The sequence below is a fragment of the Mycteria americana genome, chromosome 1, assembly GCF_035582795.1.
Source record: "Mycteria americana isolate JAX WOST 10 ecotype Jacksonville Zoo and Gardens chromosome 1, USCA_MyAme_1.0, whole genome shotgun sequence".
NCBI lineage: Eukaryota > Metazoa > Chordata > Aves > Ciconiiformes > Ciconiidae > Mycteria > Mycteria americana.
In genome coordinates, this window is record NC_134365.1 from 77,330,776 (window position 1) to 77,345,521 (window position 14,746).

The 14,746-nt window shown below is 36.6% G+C and overlaps 1 protein-coding gene across 2 annotated transcripts in view; it reads right to left on the reverse strand.

Moving 5' to 3' along the window:
* PACSIN2 (protein kinase C and casein kinase substrate in neurons 2) overlaps positions 1 to 14,746 on the reverse strand; it is a 59,449-nt gene that overhangs the window by 27,562 nt on the left and 17,141 nt on the right. The window lies entirely within an intron of this gene.

Here is a 14,746-nt window from a genome sequence, read left to right on the forward strand (position 1 = left end):
AATTCTTTGATATCCAGGGATGCCAAATAAAAAGAAGAGGTAACCACACAGGGCATGTAAATAAGTGCATTTTGCAACAGAACACTATTGTACCACACAAAGTTCTTGGCTCTTATGACATTTGTTGTCCAGAAAATGTTCAATTCATCTGCCTATATCAAATTTCACTGAACTCTTGAATTTATTTTATCATAAAATTTCCTATTACAATCAAAAGAAAAGATTGAGCAGCGTGATGCATACTCAGCAAGCATTCCACTTCAAAGCATTCCGTATGAGACAATCAACTGACCTTTGCTACTGATACAATAACCTGCACTGCTTCTTATTCCTTTTTCACTGGAAATCTGTATTATATATAATGAAACTCACTGGAAATATTTAAGACCAAAACCACTTGCTGATTTAAAGAAAAATAAATAAGTCTTCTTTTCAGAAGGAAGACATTTTATTTCTGTAAGAATTTTAGATTCAAATCTACTTGAAAGCTAAAGGCATCCACAAATGCAAAACAGAGCTTCCTCAGCAACAATGTAAAGCAAAAACAACGTGAAGAGCATTGCAGCTATGTAAGTCAAATGCAGGAAATAAGGCCAGCCTCCTTCCTGAAAGTCATAGTACAGGTTATGGTACTCAAGACAGCCCCAGTTATCTCACCCAGCCACCTGTAACTAGATCTCTTACTGGGCTAGTAACTACCTGTTACTTGTTACTTTCTTGTAACAAGAGCTACTTGTTACTTTCTTGCCACCACTCTTGTGCATTTTAAAGCAGATAATAGATTCTAAATGATGGTATGATGCATGTATCTACTGTTGCACATGTACCAAGTAAAAGGTTATAGGCCCCATGACAGAAGGTCTCCTTAAAGCTGACAATTACTTTCCCTAGAAATTGAAACTCCTACACCTAGTTTTACTGCATTTTATCTGTGACATGTTACCATACCATTTCATTCTTTTCTTTTAGCAAAACAAACAAACAGAAAAAAAAAAAATCAACTCTAAATTCTGATCTTTAAAGCAAGTCATTACTTTAACAATTCAGGCATTCTCACTTATATAGACACAGCTGCATGGAAGAAAAACAACCTATCCTCATGGAAGGAGATGACTTTTTTATATGCAGTGCTTTATAAACAATTTAGGGTTACTCTAAGCTAACATTTAAGACTAGTACCAAAACCAGTACTGAGGCAAAAATTCAGCCACTTGCATCCACAAATGCAGTTTGCAGGGTGGAGACCAAGAGGTAGGAGAGGAAGGAAACAGCTCCCTCCCACAACACACACATGCAAATCCCTGCCTAATATCTACAGTTACTTCATCAAGTTCTCCTGTTTAGATTTCTCCTATCAAATTTGCCTACAACTACTGCCAGGGCTACATACAGGTAAACAGATTCTAACCCCCTCCCTCCCCTTCTGGGATGAATACCTTTATCAGTAGACTATAAGGTGAAGCTCCCTCTCCCTTTTGTACTATGAATCTTGCTTCCCTTAATGCAATAAGGCCACTTCAAAAGGAAGGGTAGAAAACACCTACAAGCCTGGCCTGCCTTGCAACCTAGTGGTTATGACATGCTGCCGAGAGAAAGATATTGAAAGCCTCCAAGGCCAAGGAGAATTCAACACTAAATTCGCATTTCTTGGATACTCTGAAAATAACTGTGCCATAAGGGTAGGCATACACCACTTGTTTGTAACAAAAACTAGCTACTGAAACAAAACAGTTTGTTCGGACAGTTACAGCACAAACAGAACAAGGAACTGCTCTGAGTGGGAAGACAAGCTGTTTTTCCTGAACAGTTTTTCATCCAATTCATTTCCATAATCCAATTCACAGAAAGCTTAAATAATCTTAACACTGAATACAGAACTGAAAGCTACAACAGAAACATCAGTTATTAGATTTTTATTTTGAAAGGATAGCCAAAAATACAGGAAGGGTTCTGCAAAATGGCAACAATTAGAAAGGAAGATGATATATTGAGACAAAGTATTTTTACATGTTAGTATAACAATCTGCAACTTGTTAAGTTATTAGTAATTACCAAAAAGCCTGCTTTTCCACCTGTGCTTTTTATTGAACCAAGGTGGAAAAGTGCATTAAACCACTATTCAATTGTCAGTTTCTTAACAGCACACCTTTACATGGAATTTGTTCATTCCAGATAAGTTTTGGACCTTGCAATTCTTACAATACATCAAGGTAAGCAAAGATCACATTTGTAAGAGTTTGTATTTTCTGATAGCCTTTCTTAGATAACCATAAGCAGCACAAGGAGGAAACAAAAGTGCAATAAACTTGCAACTAATTGGGCAAACTTGAAAGAATAGTTTGACATTAAACAGCTTTTTCTAGGAGTTTGTTTCAAAGTTTTCACAAAAATAAAAGGTTATGCAGTGGTATCTTTAACCATAATTTCTGGTATTATTTTATCTGATCAAAGGGAGACCTAGAGTTTAAAGACAACTTGTTAGATCAAGAAACATTGCTAGCTAGATTCTATTAACTGTTTGCATCCTCTTGCCTTTTTCCCATTAAGGCAGCACTATCACTCACATTACTCTGAAACCAAGTAAGCGATTGAAGCAAGCGTGTGACCCAGGCATGCCATGCAGAACAAGGGAAGGAACCAGATTCCAAAGGTTCTCAGGAACAGTTGTAATTGTTTTTCTGTAGTACACCAGGATCCCTCAACCAAAGTGTTTACTGCCATTTGGAAGTGATCAAGCAGACAATTGTACAGTTAGGCATCTTGGAAAAATAAACCCTTATGCAAAAGTATAAACCTAAAGGAAAGTTTCAACAAGTCACACATCCCACCCCCCCAAACCACACAAGAAGTATTTTTTCCCCTCCAATTACAAAAAGAAAGGACAGTAAAAGTGTTCTGAAGTAATAATACAGTGTCCACTTGCCTTTAACAAAATAGCCTAAACCATACCAGTGCTGGAAATTTAATCTGAAAAGCTACATGGAAAAACTGGAAAAGCTGAAACAGAGGAACATTTTCTTAAATGACGGAACAGGTTGTGGGGACTTTTTTTTTTTTTTAACTTTTATGTAGTTTTAGTCAAGGAGGAATAATACACAGAGCTATCCTTTTTTTCCATAAAAGCATGAAAATGATCAGCACTCAGGAAATTCTGATGGATTTAAGGTTTTTATATGCCAAATACTATGCTGTGAGAAAGTATGAGCAAGCGTATTTAGAGAAATATTATGAAGTCATAGCAACAACTGGCACAGAAAAACACTATTTGTACAGCACTACTTAAAAATAAACTGAATACTGAGATAGGAACATTAAGCGGTATGAGTCATGCTACCCTCATGAAACAGAATTATTACAGCAGCCAGTCCTTTAGCACATTTTTTGTTAGGGTTTGGTTCTCCCATCCTTAAAGTGAATTTGCAGAGGTTTTACAATGAAAGTTCATTGCACTTTGATTTGCAGGGTCTTCCATTTCACTATAAAAAGTAAGCCTATGAACAACTAAGGCTGTCAGTATAAAATCTGAGAAATTTAGATCAAAATGACAAAAGAGATGAGTTCTGCACAGATTCTCCACAAATGATCACCTGCATCTCACAAAGTTGAGGGTTCTTTGGTCAGCTAGATTGCAGCAGAACCAATAACTCCATAGGAACTGGGTGTGTGCACCGTGCTTTCCTATATTCCCACAACAGTTTGGCTTCATCTACTCTGGCCTTTATCTTCTCATTCCATGACTCCAGGCCCAATTCTTTAGGAGTACCTACACTGCCTTTTTCTTGTCCCTCAACTACTTGCTGAGCAAGCAATAGCACAGTGCTCTAGCAGTTTCCACCCACCTTCACACTGACTGGTAAACCAGCTCACCAAACAGGACAGATTATTACCGAGCTCACATTAAGATTTTCTTGAGTAGGTACATCAGTTAAGGTTTCTCCCATCCAGCTGCCAATTTTCATGAAACTGATAAGAAATGTGTATCTTTGTCTCTGCTCTTCTTTAACATTTGTCTGAAACTAATTGATTCAAAAATTATGGAAGCAGGAAGCTGGAGAAGGCAAAGGTGTGTCATTTTCCTCAGAAGGCAGATTAAAGATCTTCACTGAATAGAAACCACCTCTGGATCATGCTCTCTACCTTTTCCTCAGCATGCTCTTGGCCAACACCAATGAAATCTCATAACTTTCATACTTCTCAGGATATTTTCTTCCCCTATGTCAAATAACTTTTTCCATTAAAAACAAAAATCTTGATGTTTTATTAATCATCAAGTCCAAAGGTCTTAAACCAAGTTGTTACCTGTGTCACCACAGTCACGTAAACCACCAAATGTGAAGGAGCACAGAGAAAGCCTTACCAGCTCAGAGCCCTTGTTGCCTTTTGTCATAAAAAGTCCCAGCACACATTCGCTAAGAGAATTTATACAGGCTAAAAATAAACCATGAAGTCCAACTGAAAAAAGTAACTATATACCAAGTAGTACATACTGTAATAGCTACAGAAATGGTGCAAACAAGCAAGGCTCAAATTTCTTGACTTAGTGATTTTTAAGCAATTCTTGTAAATTAGGATACATTGATCTTGGACACAAGGAAACTGACCAATAAATAAATGAGACTTTTTTAAAGCTTCCTCTTAGGAAACATTCTGGCAATGCTATATGCTAAAGACCTTGAATTTCTTCTCTACTGCTAGTGCCCTACAATGTGAAAAGAATTGCTATAAATATCCTGAAGGCTTAACACATGAGGATTTTAGAAAAATATTAACTAATAATGAGCAAGCAGACCTTTACATACCACACACAAAAACATCTGAATAGAATATGCTGCCTCTGCTCTCAAGAAGTTGGTTTTGATGCTGTTACCTTGAAAGCAATTTACAAAAATCCTTGCTTCATCCATGTTGAAATACTAGATGTTTTTTTTACTCCCCTTTTCTTCCTGTGTCAGGTGGTAGAGATTAGCACAACACACAACTCAAAAATCTGTGCAACAAATGCAGACTTTTAAGATGCTAAAATAATCCAGTGAATTCCAAATCTTCTGTTAAGGTGTTTTCCAACAGTAAGAGGGAAAAACATGTTTAGAGAAACCCTTCAGTTTATCCCCCTCAGCCACCAATAACAGATTCATTTGTTTGATGAACTCTTACTGTGAAACAGGTAGGTCTGTTTGTTGAAAGATAAGACATTAACATTCTGAACCCCCTTGGAAGATTATGTTTATTTTTATTAGCTACTCCACTGTAATTAAAAAAGACAGTATTAAAAAGAAAAAAATCTAATTAAGGTCTCAGTGCTGCGTACTGAATCCTACGATGAGAAGAATAGATTGCGAGCCCGATATTCCAACACAAAGAGTACCTGCAGACAAAACACTTTCAAATACATGAAACCTGAAGGCAATACCACACAGCCTTGTCCTGCAGACCTGATCAACATTTCCCAAAATGCGCAATCCAGATGACAAACAGGAGATGTGACTCCTCGTGCCTTACTTCCAGAACTTCACAGTTTGTAGAACAGAAAGAACTGACAGAAGTTCTCAGTGCCAACATGACATCATAATACTTATCTCTTCCAATTATTCTCTCATGTACAATAGGCTGCTTTAAAGCAAGGCAATTGCTAGTACTATGGCTCTAGGTGACAAACTGGTCCACAACAGAGAAAAATCTCAGAATCACAGAATGACAGAATAGTTCAGCAGGGTTAGCCCAGGTTGCTCAGGGCTTTATACAGTCAGGTCTTGAAAACTTTCAGGGATGGAGACTGTACAACCTCTCTGTGCAACCTTTTTCAGTGTTTAACTGTCCTCAAGATGAGGCACAGAAGAAAATAAATTAATTCATATTTAGAAAACCAAATGGTCTCTTCAGCCATTAATATTATCCTTGTGTCTTCTCTAAGGACTCTACAGAAGCAAGCTCAGACAAAGACAGTCTAGCAGCCTCTAGAAGAGAAAAGCACCTGGTCACATTTCACATTACCTTTTAAGCTTATTTTTTGAACAACAGGACTTGTCACTACAGACCTGACTCAGCAGGATTCCAAGTTTCATGACTAGGGAGTGGAATACTTATATGTAAGGACACCACTCAACTTGGATTAGCTGCTCATAAAAACTTTCAGCTATAGTATTTTTCCTTATTACTCACTGAAGTCTGAGGTTTTGTTCCACACAGAATAGCAAGAAAATGGGACTTCATTGTACAGAAACAAACATGTCCTATGCTTTAAGTGCAAACCATTGTGGTTTGCAACCAAGTGTAGCTACCATGAATAAACTGTATCTCATATTCCCTGGTTAAATAAACCAATTTAGACATTGCTTCCTTTTCTATTCTGTCCAAAGAACTTCCTCTATAAGAGTCCTGTCCTGATTTCAGCTGGGATAGAGTTAATTTTCTTCCTAGTAGCTGGTATAGTGCTGTGTTTTGTAGTTACTCTGAGAATAATGTTGATAGCACACTGATGTTTTAGTTGTTGCTAAGTAATGTTTACACTAGTCAAGGACTTCCAGCTTCCCATGCTCTGCCAGGTGCACAAGAAACTGGGAGGGGGCATAACCAGGACAGCTGACCCAAACTGGCCAAAGAGCTATTCCATACCATATGACATCATGCTCAGTATATAAACTGGGGCGAGTTGGCCGGGGGCTAGCGGTCGCTGCTTGGGGACAGGCTGGGCATCAGTCAGCGGGTGGTGAGTGGTTGTATCACTTGGTTTTTTTGTTGTTTTTCTCTGAGTTTTGTTCCTCTCTCTCATTGTTTTCCTTTTCATTACAATTTATTATTGTTATTATTATTATTATTTTATTTCAATTATTAAACTGTTATTACCTCAGCCCATGAGTTTTCTTACTTTTGCTCTTCAGATTCTCTCTCCCATCCCACAAGGGGTGGTGGGGTGTGCATGAGCAAGCAGCTGTGTGGTGCTAAGTGCTGACTGAAACTAAACCACAACACAGTCCCCAGTTTCTTGAGGGTTGCAATTTGTTTACTGTTTACATAAGAGAGAAAAAAGTGACATAACTACTTTAGCAATATTGTGAAATCATGTACCAAAACCTGTTAAGAATCACAGCTATTGACACTGAAAAGTCCATAAATTAATAGGACAAGTAACACTAAGAAAAAAAGGTTGCTTTCTTTGGTTTACGCGTTGAAGTGACACCAAGGCATTCTAGCCCCTGGGTGCAGGGAACAACTGCATCAGATCACGATTATTCACTACTACTCTGCCATGAACTCTTCTAATTGCAATCAGTAGATATGAATACTTGTTATTAATAGAAGTCAGGCCTTAGACTTTCGAAGGTAGAGTCTCAAATCATTACTTTGGCCTAATTCTTATTCTTCAATCTATAAAATAGGGAGAATAGCACCCTCTTTTACAGAGATTTAAGAAAAGCCCTTAGTCTCTGCCAAGAAAACAATTACAGCAACAAATACCAGAGAAAAGTCCGTAGAAGGAAATTGAATCACTACTTCCTGGGGAATTCAGCCTGTATGTTAAAGTTAGCAGAGCCACACACCAGATTACTTTTTTGAAAGAAGTTGACAGCAACCCATTGGGTGAACCCTATATCCTGAACACTGAAGGAAGGAATCTAGGAAATGTACGCCATTACAGACTGTGTAAGCATATTTCCTATTATGCATGCTCCTCTGAAACTGGGAGCAATATTTATTCTTATGTTTTCTAGTTTGAATACCTGAGTATTTTGCCACCTAGACATTTTTCAGTTATCAGATAACATAAAATGACATTAAATAGTACAGAAGCTACTAGTTCGTACTAGCCATTCATAATCATAAGTAAGAGTAACAAGAGATTCCTTGCACTTCTGTGACCCGGAGGCAGCAGGAAAAGGAACGAGAAGTGGCCAGAAGCTGGTAGGTATCGGGAGGGAGGGCGTGCGAGCCGCCAGGGCAAGAGGGATGGCAGTGGGAGCCGGGAAGAGGAGCTGCTTGGCTTCAGCCCAGCCAGAGGGCAGCAGCATGAAGGGGCTTCCGCAGGTGTGCAATTGCTTCTGGGTCTTCCCCCTCCCCATGCTCCAGTCAGTAATCAGAAGCTGGTGTTAAATGCCAATTAAGTAAACCCTCTGAGTTGAGGCTGCTTGGTTCTCAACAACTTCCTCACTAGTGCATTATATTCACCCATACTCATATTTGTTAAATGATATATGTGTAACAAGTAATAGAAAAATACTGAAAATAGCATTAATTCACTACCTAAATATGCAAGCAGTGAACACACACTCAAGCCATAGTTCTAGCACACATCAGAAGATCACTAAAGCAGTTAAAATTTCCTTGATATTTATCACATGTAAAAAAGCCCCCACAACTATAGTGAGAAGACAGTACCTCAAATTAAACTCTCCAGGCACATCAAGATTGTGTGACTGAAATTTTATGATGTATAAATTTCACAATGCATAATATAAGGAATAAGAACAGCTATTTTAGTCCTTACATTTTATTATGCACAGTTTTAATATTTTGTTAAATAAATGAAACTTAAAATTACTGATTAAGCTTGATCATCTTTGATTAACACACACAGCACAGAAATGCATCTCTGAAGTGCAAGACAACAACACAAATGTTGTCAGACTCCTAGCCTCCACGTTATGTTTCATATATGTACAAGTACTATCTGACTCTCACACTCTAGAGAAGATAGGCCCAAGTTATGAGCCACTGTTTCTGTCTGGTTTTATATTCAGACACAATACAACTGAACCCTTCAAGCCTCTCAGGGAAGTCTCTCTTGGAAACGCATGCCTTTACTGCAGGCATGAGCAGCAATGGCAGAGTGATATAGTTGTCAGAGAACTAGCTCTCATTTCCTATCCTTCTTCCCCTTAATTTGCTATTAGACATGCTGGTTTTTGTAGATTCAAGACCTAGCTGTCCTTACAAGCTCCTACATGCTGCCAGCATAATAACCTCCCTCTGCATTTTTCCAACTAACCAGGAGATGCCTTAAATAGCAAAATACTGACTTTGGGGAAAAACAGTTTTTTATTCTCTGCCTGACAAGCCACTCTGTGTAGGTGTATTATTTTAATTGTGTGGTTTTTTGTTTTAACCAGTAAAGTTATTAATCACCTTCATAGGCTTTGCAGAGATGTCTGATTTTAAGTTAAATGGACACTGACCACAGGAAATTAACACTGCAAACTAAAAGCTTTAAATGGCATAGCTGTACCAGCTAAGGACACAAAGTTGATACACAGCTGTGTGGGGAGTTTTAAAATATTTGGATATACTTAAACCAAACCTTAACATACTCAGATTGTACTTTTTGCTTAGCTGGAGGTATGAGGGATGATGCAGTAACCAGAATAAACCATGCAAGGAAAAAAAGTATCTAGTTCTGCAGATACAAACTGCACCTGCATTTACAACACTCTGCTCAAAGCTGGATAGCATCATTGAAATGCTCCTCCTGTACACCAAAGGAATATATGACCTAGGGCATGCCAACATAGAAAGTTTTTACTTTGAACCCCTACTACCAATCTGCATGGAAATTAGCTCATCACTAGGTTTTAGTTTTAAAATATCCAAAGCTGATAAAAGATTTCATTGTTTAACATGTTTCTGTTGTATTTAATCAAGAAAGTTTGAATAATTTTTTTTAAATTACCAGGACTACACAATGTTAAGTGGTTAAATTTGAAGTTGATTCCCCTGAAAGTGTTTTGGTACAATTTTTTCTGTGCCTTGAAAGTCAGCAAAGGAAAAATCAATTACAGAGAAGTTTGAGCAATTATGATTCATACCAAGAAAAATGCAAATGGCTATCTTCAGCTTTATTCAGGCAGACTTGTGAAGATTAAGTTCAGAGCTTTAAAATGATTATTTCAGTGACAAAAAAAAAATTGTGTGCACTATTTTCTATTTTTCATTAAAAACTATTTTCAACTCCAGCAGCCTACCACTGAGCAAAACCTCCAGCTTTGCAAATTTAGTTTCACAAGTGGCTAGATACCACAGGGGAGATTTCAAACTACAGACTCAACTGTATGAGCATTTAATACTAATAAAGACTTAAATTTCCCTAAGTCAAAATTTTACTATGCCAGAATTTCAAGTACTGTTTTGGTTTTCTTTTTTTTTCCCCTGCATCTCCTCTTCTCTGTAACGACCAATGAACTTTAGGTTATGGAGTATTAAGCATCATACAAGTTACAGAAAAATACCTGTAGGGATTACATGGAGTGCTAAGCAGAGGCAAGGAGTCATCTTTTGCCTTTCCAACCTGGTATTGAAGTCATGCTTATTGCCAAGGTATAGCTCCATGAATTCAAGTGTCATTAAAAGGAAAGTATGAAACACTTTCAATAGTAACAACAAGGACACACTTTTGTATGTATTCTTAACTGAAAATTGTGCATTCTCTTTTACTTTTCGGAAGACAGAGCTCTTCATTTCAAATACAAGATACTGTCTGGATACAAAGTGATACTTACTGTGTCCTTAAGTAGGGAATACATTTCCTAAATTACTTAATACACTGCAAGGTAACTCCTCCTACATCACTGTGTTAGGCCTATGCTGAAGGCCAAAACAGGGCCTTCAACACAGATGAATCAGAAGAGAGGTGTATAAGTGGTTCTCTAATATAGGAACACTGTTAAATTTCATTACAAGTTTTAAATGATGGAAAAGTTAAATTTTAGTTTCATCCATGCTATTTTATACTCCTCAAAAATGGACTCTAACATTTTTGAACAACATCCTGTATTAAGAAAGGAGATATAAACAAGGAGCTAGCTAATCCCTACTACTTCATGAAGAAAAAGGGCATGATAATCTGAGAATTATCATTTGAGGATATCCAATTTCCTCAAATATGTTTCTGAATACAGAGGTGTCAGGATTGAGGGCTGTCAGAGCAAGAAATATAATTAGAATGGAAGTTAAATAGACTGCCTACAAGATGTGGAAGTCTCTCTCGAACACCTTCTCAGATTATTTCCTGTCCTTCAGAATCTACTGTAAAATCTAATTCTCACATTTTTAGAGCTCTGTTAAAACAAGCAGTGTCAGAAAGCATTCTAGCTTTTATAGATTTGAAAATCACCGTGTAAACTCAAACATGTACACAGTGTTAGAAAAGTGTGACAAATACAACAAAATAATGATGATTGTGTGCATACAGCTGCCACAAATTCTGTCAAAAGCATGAGAAGAATATGTAATACAAAATGAAGGTTCTATGAAATGTATCATATTCCCAGTACTTTCAAACACTTCAGATATTCATTTAAGATAAACTCTGATGATCCTGCCTAATATTTGAATTTTGAAACTATAATGCTTAAGTGTTTATTCTCACACAAAGCAACTCTAGTTTCAACAATTGTTTAAAACTCGATAGTACTAGTATTTACACCCAGAAAGAGACCAAAAGACCACCAGTTAAGAATTCAAAAACATGTCTGCTAAAAAATCTATTGAAATGTACCTTTTTAAAAACACACCCTCAAGTTCTCAAAGGACAGAGATACCATTTTAAAAGTATTTTTCTGTTGTAGAGGTCAGCTTTAAGTTTGTGTTAAAACCAAACACCAATGCCAAGCTATGACATGCATTTAAATTAACCTCCAAGACAGCTATTAGGGGTTCTAAGCAGATTTATCTAGAGCATCTAGCAGCCAAAAAAGCTTAATTTTCCCCTATAATTTCCCTCAATAGTGTATGTGATGCATATACAGCATAAAAGGAACTGTGCAATTCATATGTATTAAACACATTATAATTTGTTTGATACAGGATCTGACTTAACCCTTATTTAGCAGTTGTTTGTTAGGCTAAAGTATTCAACACAGCCTCCTAAACTCTTGCATTACCATTAAAATTTTTTAAAATTCTTAAGATTAGGAGAAATCTGAACTCACTACAGGAATTAGCTGGAGCCAAAGGCTCAGCTATTTCATTTCATCCCACTGGAGGATAAAAACACCTCACCTGTTTCTGCACTATGCTCTAAAAATTAGTATCTTCAATTTAGAGTAGTTTTGATACACTGTACAGAGCTGTATCTTGTTTCCTGGATCAACAGCACTTCTAGGCAAATTAATTCCCCCTATTGAAATCATTATTAGCAACATTTCTTTCAGGATTCTTCTATAGAAGAAAAAGGCAAAATTAGTAACACATCTGAAGCTGAAATCAAGGTGACGCTGATACAACAAAGTAGTTGCTAAATCACATGAAAAGCCCCAAACCATAAGCATTATGTCTTCACTTCTCTAAGTTGCAGAATATGCAACTTATCACAAACTCATTGTATATTAATCAGTAACTGTTGAAGGGATACAACTGTTCCCCAAATTCTCTCTCCAAATTTTCACACTTATTTCTATATTGACTGTTCTTAAAAACATAAAAGGAGACATTCTAAAATAATGGAATTTTAATTTAAAGTTCTGTAGTTAGGCTAAAAAACAATTTTTAAAAAAGCATCTCACAAGATTGTTTTATAATTAATAAGATTAAGATTTTATTAAATTGTTTTGCAAACTGATCCTGGCTTTAATCAATATTTAATTTTTGAAACAAGCTTTGGAGCTGTGCTGTCCTGTTGAATACTGAGTACTACCTGAAGATTCTTCAGGTAACAAGGGAAAATACAGGAAAAAGTACACTTGAATAGTATCCTTCACTGCCATTAGGTACAGAATCTAACTATAAAACATAAAAACAAGTAAAATATCCTCCCATTTCTGTTGAGATGCACAAAAGAGAAGCAACATAAGAGAATAATTTCACAGGAGACATTTTGGTCACAGAATGCTTCTGTTTCAGATTTTAAACACTGCAACTTTTTTTTTTTTTTTCTTATTATAGAAGAAATTTCCCATTCTGAAGACATACTTCTTGAATTTTAGATCCAGGAGAGGACTTTAAGGTACCTAGAGCCATAAGACCTAGGTATCTAGGTGTAGTGACTAGTATAATATTAAGTGGTCATCCTCTAAAAAAAGAAACTTTAAAACTTGTTTCTTTCAGAGCCTCAGGTCTTTCTGATGAGGGAAAAATCCACATTAACATTTTCTTCACTGCAGAAAAAAAAAGCACATCAAAACTGGCTTTGGGTAAATTTTTCCAGAAAACCATCTGAAGAACTCAGGATTGTTTGGCAATTAAAATAACTTGAAAGATCAGATAGTATTTTTTAAAGTCAGAAGTTTCCATTATTTAGGATTGAGTGATTAAAATGTTAAAGTGCAGGAAAAACTTCAATTTAATTAGAAGTGTTCACCTTTTCTAATGTTCACCTTTGTAGTTCCTGTGACATCACCCAGTAATTCACATGTCCTGTCAAAGTCTTTTAAGACTTTAAGCATTTAGTTAGCAAGAAATCTTTAAAGTGCCCAGATACTTTAAAAAAAAAACCACACAAACACACAAACAAACAAACAAACAAAAAAAAAACAAAAACACCCCACCAAAACACACCAAAACCCACACACAAAAAAACCCACCCTTTAGTTAGTGGAATTAGATGGCTAGTTATATACACTCATAATGAAAACTTATTTTAGCAAATTAAGGGAAATACCTAAAGCATACACACTTAAATACTTGGTTTAAGTAGAATTTTACAACGGCGCAAAAAGAAGGGTAGTGCAGAAGAATAGTACTGATGCATTCTCCAGCAGAGAAAAGACAAAACAGCATTTACGGCTGCGCTGACAAAGTAGCTGCAGAGAAAAATTACATGTATACAACTGTTCTAAAATGGCATATAACTAAGAAGCCAAATAAAACATTACAAGAAGCAATGCCTCAGACATCAAAACTTTCTGAAGACAAAAGGTGCCATGGTACTTATCTCACCATAGAAGTACCACAAAACATGAACACTGCTGTACTTGAAAATAGAAAGCCCCACAGAAGTACATAAATAAGAAGTAATACAATAACCATTCTAAAAAGTGATGTGTTTTAGACAGCAGACTGTCTGAGCCCAGAACCATCATTTCAAACATGATCAAACACACCTTCTTACATTCAAACAAACATTGCAAAATATAATATTCACTTGGCCAAAAATACTCATATAATCTATGACACAGTATAGTAAATTTTTGGTAGGAAAAAAGCAACTATTAGAGTTGTTTAGCAAGTCATTCAAAATACTGTTTGCAAAATAGTTACCTTGAAAGACATGCCTTAATTCACTTGCATTTTTTCCAAATATAGAGTTCAGCAACATAACTGCACGGATAGCTGCAGTACCTGCACAGCTTTGCCTGACCTCCATTTCCACAAACAGAATTCTCTCATCAGAGCGTACTTCATCATTTCCTGTGGGCTGATGAAAACCTCTAGCTCAAGCTAAGGTCATTTCCCCTCCACCCCCCATTGCAGCACTCAAACCCACACAGGGTTTTCAGTCACATGCATTTCTAATGGTTCTGTACAGCCATGAAGTTGAATATTCAGGTTTACTATAATCTTTAGGAAAGACCACAGGTAGCCCATATTAAAGGAAGGTATTTTTAATCGTACAACTGGCTTCAATGGAGAATAGTGTTTTTAAATACCTCAGTGAAACATGTAGCTACATTTGCAGATGCGTCGCTTAGGAAGCAGCTGTGTTGTTTCAGTGTTTCAGTCAAAAGCTGTATTTTTCCATCTCAGGAAATATGGGGCTGTAATATTAATTAATGAAATACTGACATGCATTGAATAGAAGCATGTCTAAACCCTTAAATTA